At 41.2% G+C, this 9911-nt stretch overlaps 1 non-coding gene across 1 annotated transcript; it reads left to right on the plus strand.

Annotated features, from left to right (window-relative positions):
• The first annotated feature begins 8345 nt into the window (after nucleotides 1–8345).
• LOC127232038 (U6 spliceosomal RNA) lies at nucleotides 8346–8448 on the plus strand. Its single transcript, XR_007835339.1, has one exon. It is a non-coding gene; the product is annotated as a U6 spliceosomal RNA (small nuclear RNA).
• The last annotated feature ends 1463 nt before the right edge of the window (nucleotides 8449–9911 follow it).

The following is a 9911-nucleotide window of genomic DNA, read 5'->3' on the forward strand; positions in this document are numbered from 1 at the left end:
CCTAGAAGATATCAAAGGGTCAAAGATTTGCAACTTAATGGTAGAAACATTTTGACAACACTCTATTATTCTACTGTTTTCTGTGCTGACCTTGTCAAGTATACACTACCACAGTGTCCAGTAACTGAATTTATAGAAAGGAAAAGCATCAGCAAAAATACTGTGGGTCCTACCGTCCCTTCATTTCAGTTACGGAAGACTTCAGAAACAATTATGTCTTTCAGATCCATCATTCTAGTTACTGATTAGACAGTAAGTATCAGGTGATGTTCCTTTCTCCTGGGAAATTGTTATGGTTAACAAAACAAACAAAGCTGTAGTCAGCAGGTCTTGTATAAAAACAAAACAGAAACTCCAAAGAGCACAGTGGTAGCTCAGTTCAATAAAAGAGATTTTAAACACATTGATCAGAGAGGGGCCCAGGCTCAAGGTTTCGGTAATTCTCATGCCAGAGTTTTCCAGCCCTTAGCTTTTGCTGGCAAAGCCCCTGTAATTGGACAGGCACCTCTCTCACATGGCTGTGTATTATTTCATCATAGTACTTTCAAAGTATTTTTAAAGAAGTGCAAATAGCCGCTATTTTAATCTCCTAGTAAATAGATATTTTCTCCCTCAAAGAAACAAGTCTAGCATTTTTCACAGCTTCAGGTTAGATTAGTTCCTAAATAATAACTGTTCCTTCATCCCTTTCATGGAATAAATCCATGAGTTGAAATAACAGAATAAAAGACCCAGTAGCAAGTATAATTTTTTTCTCCTTTTGACAGTGGAGATTCCTTTCCTGGAAAATGAAAACACCTTCGTGTTGAAACAGCAGGCAATAGTGGTTTCTCTGCTGAATGGATCCTTTAAAACTCCACACTCAGAACCTATTCAGTTTTAATTTACCACCATCCTCTGCCTAGCACATACCATCAGAGTGCATCCGTTTCTACAGCCCTGCCAATGGCTGGCTGTAAGACCTCAAGAACATCCCTCTAGATCTGTGAGGCTTTAGCTGCCCATTCCACAAAGGTGAATGCAGGGTCTAATGGATGTCTAAGTCCCCTTCAGTGTTCAAGAGTTCTTTATCTCCTCTACTGGAACATATACAGAAATACTCTGGGGCTCAACTTCTTCTTTCAAAGACGAGGTATCAAGCATTGAAGACATATTTATACAGCTCCTACTCCACCTAGATAATGTATTTCATGCCAGATAAAGAAAGACATAAAGCAATGTCACTGCTGTCACAGACATATAACCCATAATGGCAGGTAAACAGGTTGAGAAGAAATTTCAGGAAAGGGAGATAGCCAGGAGCTGCTGAATTCTTTCACAGAGCAGCCATTTGGAGTGCTGCAGAACACAACTCACAAGATGGGGTGGGTGCTGGAGCTTGAGGGTGAAGTTCAAGTAGATGATCCAAGTGTGAACTCTCCCGTTTAGGTGATATAGGAAGGCTATAAACCCCACATGAGCTTAAGTAAGCCTAGTCTTTAAAGTAATAAAGGAATGGTGAGAAATGCTAAAAGTAGGAGGAGGGAAGAAGACAGGCCCTCACACAGATGAGTACAAGAGAGAGTTAATGTCTAATTAGAAATGTCTATTAGACTCAACTGCCTTCTCTTACGGGAGGGGAAGGGATGGGCCTGGCCTGCCTGCTGGAGATAGAGAACTGGAAGCAGTTTTAAGTCTCTTCCTTCCAGATGCATCATGTTGGATTTTCGGGAGAGTTGAAATGATACAAGAATGGGTGGGGCCCTAAACAAAAAGAAAAGAAAAAAAGAATGAGGCCCTTCCCCCATATTACTAAGTATAGATACATGAAGAAAGTTTCTCAAGTTGGTGTCAACACGGAGTGGAAAGTAAAATTAATCAATTCAGCTTGCCCCCAAATTGCAAAGAAGGACACTCAGCTTAAGGACAGTCTCAGAACTGCTCCACAGCATCACATACAACCTCTTTCTCAGGGGATCATCAACTCAGCTTTCCTTCCCTTTATAAAATATTGTTTCTTTTACTTTTGAGATTATAGTGCAATTATATTACTTCCCCTTTCCATTCCCTCCCTCCAAGCCATCCTATGTAGTATCACTCCTTGCTCTTTTAAGTTCATGGCCTTTGTTTTCTTAATTGTTATGCATGCACACACACACACACATACACACACACACACACACACACACACACACACACACACACACACACTTCTAAGTATATAAATGCAACCTGCTCAGTCTGTATAATGTTACTAGTATATATGGTTTCAGGGATGACTACTTGGTATGAGGTAACAAATCAGTGGAATCTTCCCCAGGGAAGACTATTTTTCCCAATTTATGCATTCCTTACACTTGTAGTTCTTTGTGTAGGGTTGAGGCCTCATAACTTTTTTCTGACCACTTTAGCATGTCTACTGTTGTCCATGTTCAGTTCATGTTGGTAAGAGTCTATGGGTGTAGCTTCTGGCAATCCTAGGAGACACACTCTTACAGCAAACTCCCCAAACTCTTTCAATCTTTTAGTTCTCTTCCATAATGTTCCCCGAACCTTAGGTGTGAGAGTGTTTTATAAATATATACATTGGGACTGGGATCCTCAACTCTGTATTTTGATTGGTTATGGTATTCCGTAATGATCTTCATCTTCTACAAACTAGAAAAGACCATATTGAGTCAGGTATCTCAGACTCAGAAAGACAAACATCTGCCCTTTCATTTTGTATTTGTTTGTTAGTTTCTTCTGTTTGTTTTGAGACAGGTCTCTTATATTTCAGCCTGACCTCAAACTATGCATGTAGCTAAAGATGACCTTGAACTTCTGCTCTCCTGCCTCCAATTCCTGAGTCCTAGGATTATTCTCCAGCGCCTTATGCAGTGCTGGGAGTCAAACACAGGGCTCCTTTCCTTCTACCTGCACTCTACTAACGAAGCTACATCTCCAGTGTTATACCATTCCACATTGGTGAGGCCAGATGAAATCAATCCTGTGATATCCTATCTCCACCACCTTTTCCCTGCCAGACATCATGAAAGTCCCTCATACTGTTGAGAAAGTCTGTGGATCCTACATGATGCTTCAGCCTTGTGACACGTAGAACCTTTGGACAGATGCACTCTATACACTCCTTTGCCCCACAACACTTTATTTTGTCCCAGTGCTTGTACTCAGCCTCTCCAAGCATCCATGGGGAGCACTTGCTGCCTGGGAGGCACTAAGTTCGGCTCTGCCTTCAGACAAGCTCCCCACATAATAAACTAGAGGACCTTAGCAGCATCCACGATGAGTGAAAGGACAAGATAGGCAGAACCTGAAACCCTGTAATGTTTACCTGTTCCCATGGTTACAGGATGAACAAATAAATAAATTTTGAGCAGCAATAATTACGCCAAGATTACATTATTCATAAGGAGAATGCTAACTCATTATCTTGGTCCTCACCACAACCTTCTAAAGGAGGCACTATTGATGTGGAGACCCTACAGATGGAAGTGTCTGTCCCACCCCATCCTGAAGCCATTCAGTCCCAAATAAACACACAGAGGCTTGTATTGATTATAAACTGTTTGGCCTATTGCTCATGCTCATCACTAACAAACTCATACAGCTCATAATTCTTATTTGTGTTTGGCCACATGGCTTGGTACATTTTCTCAGCGAGGTATTCTCATCTTCCTTCCTCTGCATCTGGCTGTGTCTCTGCCTTTCCTCTTTTCAGAATTCTAGTCTGGTCACCCTGCCTATACTTCCTACCTGGCTGCTAGCCAATTAGCATTTTATTAAACTAATATGAGTGACAAATCTTTACAGTGTACAAGAGCATTGTCCCACAGTATGTGTCCCAGCTTTACAGAGAAGGCTATTCTACACCAAACAGAAAGCACCCAGATTTGACAGCTTATAAATGGTGGTGTCAGGATGTAAGGCCATGTAAGTCTGATTCTACAAGACACATCTCTTAGAAAACATGATAGTTTGAGACCACCAAGAGCAGTGAGCAGATTGAAAATCTGAAAACTGAAATCCTCTAAAGATACTGTGGAGGCCTAAAAACATTAGGATGCTCTGTGGAAAACTTCCATTCTAGTTTCCTGCCTGGTAGACTACAAGTCTCAGTCTCCCATAGGATTGTAAGTGACAATGTGTGAGGTAGGTGTGTGTGTGTGTGTGTGTATGTGTGTGTGTGTGTGTGTGTGTATGTATGTATATGTGATGTTAATTTCAGTACTTCATTTTCTCTTTCTTCATACTGGAATGAATTTGCAGTCAGGACATAGATGGGAGCAGGCAGTAAGGGGAGAGCTCAGAGTGAAGAGGGGAGGTAACTTCCCCAGTTAATGAGTAGATGAAATTTTCTACAGTTGTAAATCACAGAAACTAACTCTATCCTGTACAAATAATTGTTTATTAAAGGATATGAGGTCATACATAAAATCTTCTGGAAGGTCAGCAGAACAGTAAAATGTCTGTATCCATGAATAATGACTAAGTCATGCCACCATGCTGTTCACTGGGAACATCATTTAATGCCACTGTGGGCCTGAGGGTTCAGAGTCATAGCTCCAGTATGGTGACTAATGCTGAGTACAGCATGCATGCTTGTAACCTCTAGCTTCAGGAGCCAGAGGTGACACTACCACCCTTGCTATGATGGTTTTCTCCATGATTTCTTTCTTTATTTCTTCTTCTTCTATTTTTTTAATGAAACTAGCTTCCAGTTTATTTCCTACTTATATCCTACTTGCCAATTCTAAATCCACATACAAAAACACTAGCCACAAAGTGAGACTGCGGAAACAAATACATTTGTCTTCTATAGTGGAAGGTTGATTTTAAGGCCATAAGTCAGTATCACATAGGAACATTAAAAATGCTGAATGACAGAAACCTAGCAATAAGATAACCATTCATATGGTCACCTTCCAAAGAGAATGAAGGTTGACATATTGATTTGTCTGCATAAAAGTATTGACAGCAGCAGAAGCCCAGAATAGCCTACAGTGAAATTAATTAATTACAAAATAATCAAGTAAGAAGTAACCAGTACCAAACTACTAATTTGCTCTCTTCAAAACACATGTATACCTCTATTTTTAAAATGCACTCAAGTCATCTTAAATAAAATTAGTTGACTGTTAAAAGCAATTCTCTATAGAGTCCTTTTGTAAAGGGAATGACTGCCTTGAAGTGTGTTTGTAAGCCCTGGTTGACTTATATTGGTTTACTCTAAGTAGGACAGAAGCACTCAATTAATAAAATAGAAAGAAAAGGATAGTGGTTATTAAAAATGCAAAGAGTATCTGGTGAAGCTGTCTTTGGCTGAAACTTATGACCTGGTTATATAAGAAAACTTCCTATGGGGGCCCCTCTGGCAAAATACCAAGGGTCACTGAGGCCCTGGGAGACTTAAGGGTGGAAGTGAGAACCACCGCATCTTACCTGAAGGGCTATGAATTCAATCCCATTCAATGAATGAATGAATATTCTGGCCACCCTGACCTTCAGTGTCACACCATGACTTACTTCTGTAAGTCTGAAAAGACTTTTGAGCCCAGTAGTAACAGACATCATGGTTCTAAGTTTGATGAGGCATTGAGAAGGAAGAGGAGGCCATTTCAAGAGCTAACTCCAAGGAAATAGGAGCCCCTGGTGGGGTGGATGTAGTGATGACACGAATAGAGACTAAAGAAATTCCAGGCTGGGCCACTCCTCCGTAGACCACAAAATCATAAATAAGAATAGAAAGGGCTCCACATTGTATGAATTACATTATTTCCTGCCCCAAACTATGTTCCCAACCTTTCAGTCACCACCATCTAAAATGCCCTCACAGTTGATTCATGCCTTTAGATCTTAGAGACTTCATTTGGCTTTATCCCCTCTCAACTGCAATTCAAACCCCGGAGAGGGAAGAGCCTCACATCCTTATCAGTCTCCACTCAATTATGCTGCTTTTATCAGGAACTCTCTTTATCTTAGCCAGCTTCTCCTTGCATCATCCTCGAGGAATTAAGCCTTTGTTCATCTCTGCTCTCCCATCCTGGTTTCTAATCTACTGAGGGCAGAGACCCAGCTGTGTCTTTTTCATCTTTGGCATCTCAACAACTAATCCCATGCCCTGTATACTGAGTGATAGATATTAGATGCCGGATTTTCCATAAGAAGCTGAGACCTTAAACAAAGTCATTTAACCTCTTGAGCTTCCTTATCTCTAACCTATCTGCAAGAGAGAAGCACTAAAATCCACTCCCTGGGTTGCTAAGGGGCTTGTATTGGAACATAGAAAGAAAATTCTAAGACACTGTTCAAATACAAACCAATATTTGCAAGCAGCCAACATAATTTCTGGCAAATAAGTGTGTTGATCAGATGAAGGAACACGAACACGTGTGCATCTCTTTCATGAACACCCTTTCTCTCACTCAGGAGGGGTCTTAAAATGTAACAGAAGTCCAGAGAGGTGTTGGAGGCCAGCCAAGGATAGTGATGTTGGCATCACAGACAGGCATGTGTATCTCCTTCTGATACTGAAGCTTAAAAGAAATTGTAGCATGTTTGAGTTCTGGAGCCTTTCTCAGTGAGAGACATTAGGCATTCCACACTGCCAGACCCCAAGTTCTCAGATGATCTCTGATCTCTGTCTCCTTTGGCTCCCTCCTTCCATGTCCCAGCCAGGGTTTACTACCCATGTGTCAGCTGTGAGACCCAGTTGAGATCTATTATTTTCCTTTACTGGGGTTTAGTTGCTTCTCTGGGTTTCTGCATCTGTTTCTCTTTGAATCTTTAACTAAATATGTTTCTGCTGAGCTCAAAGTATTTTTACTTCTTTTCCTTCTAGCTCCCCAGCCAATTTTGAAGCCTGCCTCTCTAAAACAGTCAATTTATAAGTGGGTTGATTTGGAACATCCTTAAGCAAAGATCATTCTCGTTGTTTCTATAAACCCCCTCATTTCTTTCTGTTCTCCTCCCTAAGAAACACCAACTCCATTTAAGGGGGGGGGGGAGGCATATACAGTGTAAGGGATATGGAGATATAATGAAGAAAGTCAGGGAAAATGTGGTTAGTAGAATCATGCCCAGGAGCAGATGGCAGGACTGAAGGAAGGAATGCTCGCAACAGGGACTTGTGAGGCAGCAGCAATCACCCCTAGAGGGGAGAATGCAATAAAGCAGTCACTTAGGAGAAGTAACCTTTGCAGGAACATTAGGAATTATGTGACAAGAAAGCCACGGAGGATCATGGGGCATTACAGAGCAGACACTTCAATCTCCAGACTGCAGCGAAGCTTGCCCCTGGGGGACAGACAGCTCCGCGCCCCCGTATCGGCAACTTTGACTATAAACTGAGAGTTAACAGCAAGGGTGGCCACATCCTAGCTCAAGTTAGCTCTCAATCCATCTGTTACCAAATATCTGGGTCAGTGGTAGTTAAGAACGAAACAAGTTAGAAGGAAAATTGTCTAGTGTGGTTTGGGCCTTTTGTCTCCTCTTCCTATTGCAAAGTTATCTGTTATGCCACATACCTGTACCACGGGAGAGGAGCCTTTGGAAACAGCCTGGAAACCTGTGTTTACACTTTAGGTTCTGCAGGAATGTAAAGCTACATTTGAGCCTGATTGTCCAGAAATCGACAATCACTGCTACTCTGGTGAAGCCAAACCAGGGTGAAATGTGACATTGTGTCCCAGAAGAAAGCAGTTGGATCTAAAATAAAGATTCAGGAAGAACCAACTGAGGGGAGGAAAAGGAAAGCTTGTTTCTAGAGGAGAAGCCCACACAATGAGTGAAGAGAGCCGTGACTATGGCCTTCAGGCTGATAACTACCAAGGGCTTCATATCTGCAAACAGCCTCTCAGGAGCTTGCAGGGTGCCTGCCTATTGGAGTCAGGGCAAACTGACCCAACCATGCACATGCATGGTTTGACTTCTTCCAGGAGTCAAAGAATAGAATTAAACCCCACTTCAGAAGTAGATAAAAACAAACAAAACAAAACAAAAACAAAAACAAAAAACAAACAAACAAACAAAAAACAAATGGCTGGTCAGGGGTATGGCTAACTTCTCAGAATCTCAGAATCCCAAGTTCTTCATTTTACAGAATGAGAATAAGACTCTTGCTGCACAACACTGTGAGGATTAAGTATGAGGGTGTATTTGTCAATCATCCCACCCACAGAAGAAGGACGGCGTAGGGATAGTAGGGATAACGAAACACCAGTGCCTGTTGATAGCAGCATCACTGATGGATAGGAAAGAGTGAGAGAGAATGTGGAGGAGGAAGACGAAGGAAAGAGAAATCAACCAGGTCTAATTTCTTGGAAATGGAAAGAATAATAATTTTTATAAAAGCAAAAGGCAAATTCATGCTTTGACAACACATATACCAAAAATTGAATGATATAGACAAGATTAGCATGGCCCATGTACAAGGATGGCATGCAGATTTGTGAAGGGTTTCTTTTTTTTTTTTTTTTTTTTGTATTTTGTTTTACTATATTTCCTTAGATGCCTATTTGCTTACTAATGAGAGACAAAGAAGAATAAGATACTTTTATTTACAGCAAGAGGACACAATGTTAATTGAAATAAGCCAGACATAGAATGATAAGTTATCACATGATCTTCCTCACGTGTGTGAAGTTGGAAAATGGAACTGAAATGAAATGAAAGAATAATTATGAGGAGCTGAGAAAAACAATGAGGTTAAGGGAGGGTGGAAGGGCACCGTAAAAGCACCCATATAAAAATGTAGCAGGGAATCCCATTAATTCATGCAACAAATAGGCATTAGTCATTGTATATTTTAGACTGAATATATATATATATATATATATATATATAATATGTGTGTGTTCTCACATGTAAATACATATACCATGTGCATGCTGTGTGGCCACAGAGGCCAGAGATGACATCAGTTCCCCTGTAAGAGGAGTTACAAATTACTGTGAACTGTCAAGTGGGTTCTAGGAACTGAACCTGAGTCCTCTGCAAAAGCAGCCAGTGCTTTTAACAATGTAGTCATTTCTCCAGCCCTGATATTATTTCTAAAATGTATAAATAAAAAACACCAAGAAAGAGAGAGAGAGAGAGAGAGAGAGAGAGAGAGAGAGAGGAAAGAAGGAAAGGGAGAAAGAAAGGGGAGAGGGAGGGAGGAAGAGAGGGAGGGAGGGAGGAAGAGAGGGAGGGAGGAAGGGAAGAAGGGAGGAGGATTTCTCCAGTGAGAGCTTCTTTATAAAAAAAAACTTCTTTCTCCTCTATCTTACGTAAAGTGATTTTTAAATACCCCAAAGAGTTAGATGAGTGCTTATATATTGGGAGATATCCTTCCTACCTCCTGAGAATGCTTCCAGAATGTAGAAATGCTAGTTTGTTAGTTTTAAGTCATAATTTCAACATATACCCCTGACTGGCTTGGGACTGGCTAGACAGAGTAAGCTAGCTGGCCTTGAATTCAGGAAGATTAGCCCACCTTTGCCCAAGTGCTGTGATTAAAGGAGTGCACCACCACACCTGGCCATGCTCTTAAAAAGAATTATTCACAGATTTGATCTATTGCACAGATTGTCAAATCTGCTCTAATTCTATTCCAAAAGCATTAATGAGAACACACTAAGCACCAGGCATTATACTAAGTGCTAGACGTCTAAAAATAAAGAGGAAAAAGGATTTTGTGGTTTATATGGGGAAAAACCAGTGCCAAGTAACAATGCCACGGAGGCAGGTGCAAGCAGCAGCAAATACTGTAGTTACCTGCCTGGCAGGAGTTCAGGCTCTTCATCGAAAACCTACCTGAACACCTAACTGGGAAGGAGCAAGGTATAGAAGAGAGGAAGACCCACCCTCAGGGTTGGCAGAATGATCAGAGCAACAAGTATCTGTATGCTTCTTTTGTGGGGCTGGGCACCTCCATACCCAAGCAACACGAT

The sequence above is a fragment of the Phodopus roborovskii genome, unplaced genomic scaffold (assembly GCF_943737965.1).
Source record: "Phodopus roborovskii unplaced genomic scaffold, PHOROB, whole genome shotgun sequence".
In the NCBI taxonomy this organism is placed as follows: Eukaryota; Metazoa; Chordata; class Mammalia; order Rodentia; family Cricetidae; genus Phodopus; species Phodopus roborovskii.